Below are 13,105 nucleotides of genomic sequence, written 5' to 3'. Positions count from 1 at the left end.
AAAGCTGACTCATAGCTCTAAATCTTTCATGTTATGATAGAAGTCCTTTTCTTGAGTTTGCTAGGTCAAAAATGGCGACAAAATTCAGGTTCCACTGCTGCCAAGCTTCAGCATTGTGCCTTTCTTATCCAAAATTACAACAAAACTTCAACCTTGCTTCTTTTTGGCCAATGAACCTGAAAATGCATAAAAACATGGAAATGGAGATAATCTACATAAATAATCAAAAGATGGACTTAACTAATGCAATTTAGGGCGCTTGAATATATAATATTTGACGCTTATCATACCCCCAAACTTACATTTTGCTAGTCCCTTAGCAAAACTACAATGAAAAACTTAATGAAAAGACAACCATGGGCATGCTACTACAACAATATCATCCATGGTAAAATGAGATATATACATAGCTCAAAAATAACTTGAAACAGAAAAAGAGCTGGAGATGGGGTCATTGGGAAGACTACCTTGCATATATGAAGCATTGATACTAAACACATTTCAACATGCATGTATCAATATCATAGTCCATATAAATAACTCAATTATCATCTCTTAAATGGAAATCAACTCTAACTTCAGTGAAAGTGGATTGGATTCTCAACATGCGGCTTTTACTTTCTCTTCCAATTCCAAGACACGAGTTTTCAAATCACTGAATTCCCTTTTCAATGAAGTCCTTAAGGCATGATTTTATTTACAAGACAACTTTTGTTGCTTGTTGACAATTTATTGTAACTCAGAAGTGAAACATAAGATGGTTGTGCAATGCTGAAGTCCCTTAAGCTTTCTAACCAACCTATGTAGCAAGCGTTAGGCCAACAACTCCCAAACCAGATGGCTTTAGGGTGTTAAGTGTAGAGACACTCCAAAGGGCTTAATAGCTCAAGTTGGAAAGGCTACGAACTCCAGCGAACCATGTTTATTACAAAATTTTTTTGAATGACCGTGCAATGTTTAAGTCCTTTAAGCTTTCTAACCAACCCCTGTAGCAAGCGTTAGGCCAACAACTCCCAAACTAGACGGCTTTAGGGTGCTAAGTGTAGAGACACTCCTAGGGCTTAATAGCTCGGGTTGGAAAGGTTACGAACGTCAACTGGTCATTATTTTCTTTCTTTCTCATTTTTTTTTAGAGACGACTTAAATCATACCAAAGATATTCATTTATCAGGTTCATCAAATCAAATTAACTAAACCAAGGTCAAGGTCGATCAAGTTGCATGCCTCACAGTTTAGTTTCCAATGTGCATATGTGCATTGTGAAGCTTAAAAGAGTGTCAAATCCAGCGAGAATCTAATTGAGACATTTATACAGACTAATTTGAATCCACATAATCATTTCAACTCAAATTTTTCTTTATTTTCAAAAATGTCAATAACTTCTATACACAAGGTATTAAACATATGCTTCATCCCCGACAAGTTCAAATCATACTATCATTGCTTAGCAAAAATGTGAAACCAAAAATGTCCTATTGCACCCCCAAACTTGAATGTCACATTGTCCTCAATGTGTGAAGACAAGTGAAACAAAATAAGAGCAAAGAAGGTAAAAGAACAATATTACCAAGTGGAGTGACGAATGCAAAAATATCCATCGATGTGAATGCGCAAAGGTGTCCCCCAAACTTGGACAGGAAGACCTGTCAGAACATAACTACTATACACAAGTAAAAGCATAGGCTTGTAAGAAAAATCAAAACAGAAATAAAAACAGTCACAGGAATTATATGGTAAGATAAAAATCTAAACAAAACCCAAAAATTTATGTATTTATTTATTGATGTAGTATTATTATTATTAGTATTATATCTATATATATATAGGAATATTATTATTATTATTATTTATATATATATATAGATAGTTTTTTTTTTTTTTTTTTTTTTTTTTTTTTTGGTAAATAGTATGCATGAGAGGTTGGTTTGGGGTGGGATGTTGGTTAAAGGAGAAGGAGAAGCCGAGAGTTGGGTTGGTTGGTTTGGGTTGTGGTGAATGGTTGCATGGTTGGCATACAAGGTAGTTGGCTGGTGCCGAGAGGGAGAAATGGTTGGAAGGTTGTGGGTTTATGAAAGAGAGAGGTTGGTCGTGCATGGGGTGTTGCAGAGATGGTTTTGGGTTCTAGAGGAAGGTGAAGGAGATGGGTTAGCTTCGAGCACTCAAATGGGCTCGGCGAGTGCGCGAAGTTTTGGCAGAGGGCTCGGCGTTGGGTTTGTGTTGGGTTGGTGATGCTGAAGTTGAGTGGTGGCCGAGAGTGTGGGGGGGTGGTGGTGAGGTGAGGGTGAAGGGATTGGTGAGTTGGGTTGCATGGAAGTGGGTTTGCAGGGAAGGGTGAGGATGAGGTGTGGTGGTTTAGGTTGGGTGTGGTTTGTGGGTTAATGAGAAATGGTTGGTTATGAGGTGAGAGATGAGCTCGGTTGAAGAGAGAGAGATTGTGGTAAGGAGGGTTGGGGTGTTGGAGCCGAGAGGGAGAGAATGTGAGGGATGGCATGCAGGATGGTTTGATGGGTGGTGGTGTATGTTGCCGAGAGGAGAGGGTTGCAGATTCGAGTGCTCGAACTGAGCCTGCGAGCACTCGAATTGAAGGTAGTGTCTCGGGTTGTGATGTATGAAGTGTTCGAGCACTCGAAAATGGACTTCGAGTGCGCGAAATGGAGACAGTAGCCTCAGGATGATGTGCTGACATTGGTGTGCAGCTGCGAGCACTCCAAAGGGCCTTTGGATTGCTCAAAATGAGCACAGAAATGTGAGGGGTTTTAAGCATCATGGAAGTTGAATTCTTCATCCGACATGGATGCATCCAAAAAATTTTCATTCTTATGCATGCATGAATCCATTCTTATGCATTGAATGCAAAATTTTTCTTCATGGATGCATGCATGAATTTTTTTATTCTTATGCATTGTGAATGCATGCAAAATTCCTATGCATAGATAGACTGTGTATACATGATGCAATTTGTAATTTGCCTGGATGCATTGGCTTGAAAGTTGAAATGTTGCATGGATGGAAAAATTGAAATTTTTCATGGAAATTTTTTTTCTTTAATGATGCATGCATGAATTTCAATTGCATGGAAAAATTTCCAACTTGCACAACATCACACATAGCATGGATGAATGAAATTTCTGGAGAAAAATTTTAAAACTTTTTAAATTCATTCCAATGTAATGCATGGATGGAATATTTTTGGAAAAAAATGTCAAATTGCTCAACATTTCTAAGGCCTGGATGAAAAATTGTCAAACTTTGCATTTCATCTCCAATGCATGGAAAATTTTGGGGAACCATGATCCAACCATGCAGTGAAGATAAAAGGTTATGTATGTGAGTTGCATGCCAAAGATCCTATGAAATTGCTAGAAAGCGATGGAAATTTTCGGGAATGAAAATTAGAGCTGAGAAGGTCTAAGAAGCCGGTCTAAAATTGTGGAACACAACTGAAGAGCATTCCAAAAAAAATCAAATTTTTGGCTTTTCTAAACCATTTCCCAGAAAATTTCAAGGCACGAGCAATTTGAGAAGGTAGGGAAGCTTGGAACATCGAAAGAATTTCTTCCCTTGCTTTGCTAAATTTAATGTCGATAGCTAGACGAACCAAGATCGGGATCCATTGGAGAGATGGATCCTTAACGCTCCGTATGCAACTTGCCTCCTTCATATGGTCTCAAACTTAGATCAATGAATGGTGAGGGATATTGATCCTTCCAAAGAGAAACAAGTTTGGCCTTAAAGGATTTGAGCATCGCTTTTAATCTCACTTCTTTTATTTTCAGATTTAAGCAAAGGTGTTGCTTGTTCGAGATTATGGAGGCTCGTTGAATGTCATTGTCTTGACTAACAATAGGAGGATCATGACCTTTCATATTTGCAATCTCCAAGTCATATACCTCATTGTACTCAAATGGTTTGTTCACAGGTTGAGTATCATGGACAATGATTCTAGATTGGGCCGGAATGATTGGAAGAATTTCCAGCAACTTGTCAACATTCTCCTTACCTTTGTCCGGTGGTTCACCCTCAAAATGTTGAGGTAACTCCAGTGAAGAAATGGAAGGAGATGGACATTCCCAAGATAGAGATGGGTTTGGTGCTACCCATAAAGGAGAGGAAAATGGTGATGGAATATCAAGTAAGGAGTTGACTTTCCGAATGGATTTTTCCTCATCAAAATCCTCAAAACCAGAGTTGACCAGAATTGGATTTTCAATGAGTTCATCAGCAATAGTGATTGCAAAACACTCACTCTCATCCAGAGAAAGATGCACAGCATTGAAAATATTGAGCTTAACATTCATATTCCCAAAAGAGATATCCATCAATCCGGTCCTACAGTTAATAGAAGCATTAGCTGTAGCTAGAAAAGGACGTTCGAGAATTATGGGAATGTGTTTTCTTGGGTCGTGGACTGGTTCCGTATCAAGAACCACGAAGTCTACCGGGAAGTAGAACCTATCCACCTTTATGATAACATCTTCAATGATTCCCCGTGGTTGCTTAATAGATCTATCAGCAAGTTGCAATACTATCGGAGTTGGTTTAAGATCTCCCAAACCAAGTTGTAAGTAAACCGAATATGGAATCAAATTCACACTAGCTCCTAAGTCAAGGAGGGCCCTCTCGATTCTGTTGTCACCAATGACACAAGAGATTGTGGGGGCACCCGGATCCTTATACTTCGGAGGAGTGCTGTGCTGAATGATCGCACGTGCTGAATGATCGCACTAACATTTTTGGTTAACCTCACTTTCTTTGGTAAATGACTTCTGGAAGTGCGCTTTTGAGTGCACAAATCCTTAAGGAATTTTGCATAGGGAGGAACTTGCTTGATAGCATCCAAGAGAGGAAGATTGATCTTTACTTACCTAAAGACCTCCCACATGTCTTGAATTTTGCAATTCTTATTCCCAAAATGTGTCGACTCTTGAAGACGTTGAGGGAACGGAGCTTTTGGCTCATAAGTAGTTTCCACATTTGGGGTGACATGCGTGGGATTTTCGTGAATGGTATTTGGACAAGAAGAACTTGGATTTGGATTGGAAGAGCTTGAATTTGGATTTTTCAAAAGAGGATTTTGTTCACTTTTGTCTCCATCGACCTTGTTGTCAACCACTTTACCACTCCGAAGGGTGGTGATATCTTGAACATGCTCAAGACTCGGCCCAGTCGGAAGAGGGGTTTCATCAATTGTATGTATCCCTCTTGGATTTTCAAATGGTTGAGCGGGAAGCTTACCCTTGTCTTTTTGAAGAAGTTGGTTCACTTGGTTAGCTATTTGTCCCATTTGATTTTCGAGCCTAGCTATGGATTGAGTATGGGAGTGAACCATTTGGAGAGTAGGTTGCAAGGATGTCAAGAGATGCTTGTTGGAATCCATGATTTGCTTGTTTAATGATTTCATCATTTGCACATTTAATGATTCCATCATTTGCTTGTTTGCAGCCACTATCTCATCAATTGGATTCACAGGAGGTTGAGTGGGGACATTTGGATTGTATGGAGGTTGGTAGCTTGAAGAGGCTTGGAAAGGCCTACCTTGATATTGAGAAGAGGGCTAATTTTGAGGCCCTTGATTTTGAAGTTGGGAATTTTATGGGGCTTGTTGCCTCCACGAAAAATTCGGATGGTCCCTCCAACCTGGATTATATGTATTGGAATACGGGTTATGCCCGGGCCTTGAAAACATGGCATTAGCTTGCTCTTGGTTGGGATTGGGAAATTGCTCCAGTGTGGGGCAATCTTCCGAGAGATGGAATGGACTAGTACATGAAGCACAAACCGAACTTGCCAAATTTTAAGACAATGAAGGGGGAAAATGTGGTACCATCAATTGGTAGAATTTATGAGCAATAGCATCCACTTGAGATGATTCCTCCCTTATTGATTTTTGTTGACAAGGATTGGTGTTCTTTGGAGTGGTTGAGGTCAGAGCCCTACGAGAATTGTGTTGAAGTGAATTTTCACTCAAATTCTCAAGTAAGGTCCAAGCCTCATCCGTATTCTTGGACATGAACATCCCACCACAAGAAGAGTCAACCATGAATCTATGGGTGTCGGTCAAGCCAGCATAGAAAGCTTGCACTAATTGCCATTTTAGGATCAAATGATGAGGACACTTCCGAAGAAGATCTTGTAACCTTTCCTAAGTCTCATGGAGTTGTTCTCCATCAACTTGAGAAAAGCTTAGAATGGAACGCCTCATTTGGTTGGTTTTACTCACCGGATAATACTTCTTAAGAAATTCTTGTTGCAATTGAGCCCAAGAAGTAATAGAGTTGGGAGCGAGGGAGTTCAACCAATATTTTGCCCTATCCTTTAGGGAGAATAGGAAAAGATGTAAGTGGAGTGCATTTTTAGGAAATCCTCTCAACCGGATGGTCGAACAGATTTCAAGGAACTCATCGAGATGCTTATATGGATCTTCATTATCAAAACCATGAAAAGATGGAAACATTTGGATGGTACTAGATTTGATCTCATATTGAGCTGCATCGATGTTTGGCATCACTATGCAAGATGGAGAAGCATAGATGGTAGGGATGAAATGATCTCTAAGAGTCATTGGCTCGATATTAGGAATTTCAGCCCTTTCATTCCCCGGATTTCCTATATTATCCCCCATTGTATTAAATTTAGTTTCAAGATCCCGTGTAAGAGTAGGTTCCCTAGGGTTCCGTCTAAGAGTTCTTTCAAGAGAGTTAATATCAATGGGAGAATCGATTGTGGGTAAGGAAAGTGACCTACGACCGAACATCAACAACAAAGCATATACTCAACAAAGCAATTCATCAACCACAACTCCACATACGATGTTCCCTTTCTCCTCAATTATCAAGACAGAAAATAAATGGCCACGACAAGGACCGATGCTTGAACACGAAATTAAAACAATGATATAGCCTTAACAAGGGCTTGCAAATAAATTAACTACTTCTAAGCTTAACATATGCACAATATATAACAATGCGAAACTAAAAGGTCAAGAAGCTTACCTAAGGTCCTCTAGACTTACACTTTGCTAGCGTTCCCACGGCGAGAGTCGAGTCCCTAGAATCTTACAACACGAAAATAGTTAAACCACACGAAAAATATGCACAAAACACAATATGCACAATCAAACTAAATTTAACCCTAAACTTTGGTTGCTAAACCGTTTGCAATCCCCGGCAATGGCGCCAAAAATTGATCGGTTGATCAACTATACATCAACCTTCACAATAGCACGAATCATTGTAAAATAGGGCTATTGGTCGGGTAAGTCGAACCACTGGGACTGCGCTAGTCTGATACAACCTAAATGTCTAGAATCATTCTTAGAATGATGAAGGGTTTATAGAGGTTTTGTTGGATGACACTTAAGCTAGGAAATTAAAAGTGCATAAAACAATAAATTGCAAGAATTCGAGGGAGTGAAGTACAAGTAAAGAAGGCTAGGGAAATGAATCCACCTCCATCCCTATACACATGCTAGGTTAAGATTAATTTAAGGGAAAAATAACATATATGATAGTCATGATACATAACAATACTAGGTTGCTATAATATCCTCAAGAAGTTCATTTAAATAGAAAGGCAAGAATAAACCATCAAAGGTTCACATGATCAACTACCTAAACTAAAATGTAGCTTAGAACATGCTTACTAAGTCAAGGATTATCAAGCCCTAATTTAAATGGTGAATGCACATAAAGCTAAGAATCAAGTATAGACCATCAAAGGGAAACCCTAAGCCATGAACTATCTAGGTTCTCCAACTCCATGCCATTAAAACCATTCCATGATCTAACTTCCATTGTCACCATGGAAGTGCAAGCAATATGATTAAGAAAAGTAACCATCCAAGACAAGATGAATAACTCACAATAATCATTTATAAACATTCAACATTCATTACAACAAAAATGAGGCTCTTGATCATGGAAAGACTATCAAAAATACATTGTAATCCCCAAAAATAAACTATACTAACACATGCTTACAAGGGAGGGGTTTCATCACCTCCCTAGATGAGGTTTAGTTGCCCATTGGTGAGCTAGAAGAAGGAAGAAGCATCATCTTCATCTCCATTTTCATGCACCCTCTTTGGAGCTTGAAGAACACACCTTTCTTTTGCTCTCTTCTCTCTCCTCCCTCTTGTCAAAATGAAGGATAATCCTAAGTAATGTGTGGCTCCCCTCTTTTGTAGACATGTTACTCCACCCAAAAAGCCCTCTCTCTCCTCCAAGAAACATCCCCAACCAACTCATAAAGAGCATACAAAGTTAGCAAATTTCTGAGCACAAGTGGTTGATCTCGTGAAGCAATCTGCCCTAATTTTGAGCACTCGAAATAAGGCCTCGAGCACTCGAAAATTAGCCAGAATGCCCTATGCTTGGTTTGCTCTGCCCAGACCTACTTTGGTAAAACGGTCATAACTTTGCGCTCCGAACTCCAAATGATGAACCGTTTAAAGATTTGGAAAGCTAATTTAGAGCTCTAAAAAATTTATGTTTTGGTGGAGATCCAATTCTCAAGTATGGTTGATCGAAATTGAAGAACAAGGCAGACTTTCATTGCTGCCAGGCAGTTCTGAGCACCTCTAATAAGAAGATCATAACTCTCTGCTCCGAACTCCGAATGACGAAACTCTTGAAGATTTGGAAAGCTGATTCAGAGCTCTAAATCTTTTATGTTATGATGGAAGTCCAGTTCTTGAGTTTGCTAGGTCGAAAATGGCGACAAAAGTCAAGTTCCACTGCTGCCAAGCTTCAGCATTGTGCCTTTCTTATCCAAAATTACAACAAAACTTCAACCTTGCTTCTTTTTGGCCAATGAACCTGAAAATGCATTAAAACATGGAAATGGAGATAATCTACATAAATAATCAAAAGATGGACTTAACTAATGCAATTTAGGGCGCTTGAATATATAATATTCGGCGCTTATCAGCCCTCGGCGTGATGAGCAGGGTTGAGGGTGGTATCAAAGCTTTTCACTCTCGTTTCTCTCATGCGGGAGCCATTAGGTATACCTAGGAGTAAATGGATGGATTCACAGAGCGCTCCCCTCTCGAAGGTCAAAGAAAGTCTTATGACGATCCGGATGACTGCGATTGTGAACTCAGGATCGAACCTCTTGGAAATTACACCGACCCTACTCCCGATTGGGTTGAGCTTGTCTTCCGAGAGTGCAAGGGGATTGTAAGTTCTAGGGTTATTCCCCCTATCAGCGGTCTCAACTCCACAGACTGGGATGCCAACCAGTCTGGCTCCTGATGGTTAAAACCCAGTTCTTTTTAAAAATGTGGTTAATTCGGTCGTATTGCTACTTTTCGGTGACCCTTTGGTCATGAGTGGTCACATCTGGCTGGTGTAATTCGTCGAACGTCTTATCTGCAGTTGATTCCCTCGGCCATGAAGGAATAACCTCGACATGTTCCATCTCCTCTTCCGGCCCAGGCATCCTATGTTGTGGGTCCTTATGGATGGATGCTGCTCTCTCTACCTGTCGGTTGACATTTTTCATCTCCACCCTCTCATCCTCTATCGGCGAACAAGGGGGTGGTTGTGCTTCCCTTCACTCTATTCTGGATTTGAGCTCGGTGTTTTCTCGTCATAGAGTTTCGATGATCTGCATCAGCTCATCATGCCTAACTCATTCGTTCTCGTCCTATTAATAGGAGCCTTCATCTCCAATCATGGTTCCTGATCGAAGCTGTATCATAGTGTTGGTGCTGAAATCGATGGATCGTTCCCTTCGTTTCCCATAGACGATGCTAGATGAAGATGTAAGAAATTCCCTTTTCTATTATAGAAAGTATTTTCTCACACCCCAAACAATCTGCCTCCTTTCTTCTCCCACTTCTATTTATAAAAGTTTACCTTTCACCCTAAACTTCCTTCTTGGTTTCCAAGTTGGGAATCGATGGGCTGGATCTCTTCTCTCGGACCATGTGGATTGGAGGCCCGCTTTCACTAAGGATGTGGTCGGCCTATGGGCCACTGAACATTCGTCTGAAATGAATGGGTTGGGCCGGGTCCAGCCCGTTGGAGTGATTAGACCTTTCACTACTACATGACAAGATTACAGTAGACATCCTTGACTAACTCAAGGATGTGATGAAGAAAACATTGAATAAACATATCACACTGGATAGCATGAACTGAAGTATTTGCAGAGGTATGTCCAACATGAGAATGGTCAAATGCACCCTTGATCGTCGGAGGATGCAACAAAAGGAAAGAAATGGTGCTAGCAATTAGCCATCAACTGATTTACCATCTGCACCAAGAACCCATCCCCGATCCCTACGATCAATTGAAAACTCATACACCGAAATATTGTCAATCAAATCAAAATATCCCGTAACACCCATCCACTGTCTATGATCTGCGGCTATTAGATTCACTACATCGTGGATGACTAGATGACCCGCCAGGGGAGAGCATAAAGAATAGATCCGCTAATGTACAAGGAGCAAGAAAGACAAACACAGCAACCCGGATGCAACATAGATCAAAAAGAAAATTAATTAGCAATAAAAGGTTAACAAAAAAAGGCGGTGTCGGTAGTGAAAAGCGGTGGTGGTGGTGGTGAAAGGTAGAAGTCGTTTTGATGGAAGATGGTGGTAATTTTTGGACTTGAAACATGAGGATTTTTTAGGAAGTTGATTTTTTTAAAAAATTACCTAGGAATGGAATGGTTATTCAATATGTTTAGTTGTGGAATGGATTTTCATTCCAATGGAATGACCATTCCCACTTTAAATTGCATATCAAACAAAGGAATAGTTGAAATAGTCATTCCATTTCATTCCATTCCTGAACACTAAGGCTTCGTTTGGATACACGTGAGAGAAAAGAAAGGAAATGATAACATTAGTTATGAGAGAAAGGAAAAGGAAGGATAAGTATAATTTATATTCATGTTTGGATAGACAGAAGAGAAAAAAAAAGGAAATGATAATATTCTTATTTGGATAAAATAGAGGAGAGAAAAGAAAGAAAATAATAATAACCAAATTACTATCATACCCTTTTGTATTTAATCTAAATCAAATGACTTATGTTTTCAAAATCTACCTATTGTCAAATTAATTTGCTGGTCTCCTTCAAATGCTAAGACTTAGGTGGGACTCATTCCCTAACTAGGTTTATATAATTAATTAATGTAAACTATAAAAAATGATCATATAATAAAGTAACTATACATGACTATAGCATGTACAGTTACTATATGTCTTGGGGTATGATAATTCATCACTACTCCATCAATTACGGTACAACAAATTGGCTTTTTTATTTTTTATTTTTTATTTTATTTTCAAATTTCAGGAAATTGTTCCCCTAGATGCATGAAATATTCTTGTGAGTTAGGACAATGAAGCTGCAGCAACATGGCTAGCCCTTATAAGCCAACCACTTAACAAACCACATCATGACTCCATGAACCCTAGCTCTGATTCAAGCCATAGTTCGAAACAATCACACAATACTTCTCTAAATTAAGGTACTTCGATTATGTTATGTTATAAGGACTTGAAAGGAATTAAAAATTTGTGTATCTAATTTTGAAGGCTAATTTTGGCATTATAAAAATGCCACTAAACCTACTTTCCTTTCCCTCCAAATCTACTCATATTTGGAGGGATACAATATAAGGGATTTGGAGTGATAATTATTCCTCCAAATCCTTCCCAATCATTTCTTTTCTCCTCATTAAAGATATCCAAACACAATATTGTTTATCCTTTTCTTTTCTTTTCTTTTTTCTTTCCCCCCAAATCATGTCATCCAAACGAACCCTAAACACAGCATAAGAATAAAGAAAATTGGTACACAAATTAGATGATATAGAGAGAGAAATTGAGGGCAGAGAGAGGAAGATCCCCCACATGCCCATGTCCCAAAAGAAGAACGTCAATGGGTCATTCTCAATATACTCGGTCGGTAAGGTGCTACTAAAAGAGTCCACACTCTCTCACATCCCCTCTTTTCAAACTTTAATATTACAAGCATTGCGAAAGCACCGTTCCTCTTCATGTGTCTCTCTCTCACACTAAGATTGTCAACACTCTCTCTCCTTCCTCCCTAAAAAAAACATATTGTATTGTGCTAAATGCGAGAATTAAAAGTTCATTCAATTTCCTCACTCCTTCCTCTCTCTCTCTCTCTCTGTCTCTCTCTCTCTCTCAAAATTCCAAAATCTTACTACATCAACCGCCCACATAATGTTTTTTTTTTTGGTAAAAATCCCAAACAAAAACCAATCTTCTTTCTCTCTTATTCAAAACATCTGACATTCACTCTCTAAAATATCATAAATTTTCCTTTTGAAACCCTTCCAGTCTCTCGCTCTCTCTCTCTCTCTCTCTCTCTCTCTCTCTCTCACACACACACACACACACACACTCCTCTCTCTAAAACATCATATCAATTCTCTCTCCTCCTTCCTTCTAAATAAAACATATTATATTGTTTGACATGTGGAAAAAGCCCCTCTCCCATTATTCCTTAATTGGGACTCCGTGAGTTCTAATCCTTGTAACGTCACAATCCGTATTAAAACATAATAGGCCCAATCATCTTTACATCTTCTCGGAAACATGTAACGTTCTCTCTCTAAAACATGTATCATACATAATTTTGTCTATATAAACAAACCCCTCCCTCATCCTCTCTCTCTCTAAAACATCCTATCAACTCCTCTCTTTTGTTCACCATACACCATTTCTTCTCTCTCTCTCTTTCCCTCATTAAGACTCCTCCAAAACACCGTAATTCCTCTGATTTTTCTGCACAAACATTCTCTCTCTATATCTATCTATCTATATATATATATATATACACAAAAGTAGCAAAGAGATGGACTATAATTCAATGGATGCAACTAATAATTCAGGAAAGAGCAGTAAACTGAAGATGAAATGCCCCTTTGTGACTCCTGTCCGAGGAACGGTGAAGAGGATGATGTTTGCGGGTTTCATTCATGAGCTGAGGCTCCTCTGCAAAATCACCTTCCGTCCCTTCCTCCGCTGCTTTGAACTCACATAATAACTCTTGTCGTTGCATTCCTTCATGTTGTCTCCATTACCAACCACCAGTACTCATCCTACTGTGTCGTCGTG

Source organism: Cornus florida, unplaced genomic scaffold (genome assembly GCF_030987335.1).
Source record: "Cornus florida cultivar Cherokee Brave unplaced genomic scaffold, ASM3098733v1 CherokeeBrave_3.0.0_Hap2_Chr08, whole genome shotgun sequence".
Taxonomy (NCBI): Eukaryota; Viridiplantae; Streptophyta; class Magnoliopsida; order Cornales; family Cornaceae; genus Cornus; species Cornus florida.
The sequence above is the reverse complement of the archived record's forward strand: the minus strand, read 5'-3'. Positions refer to the sequence as shown.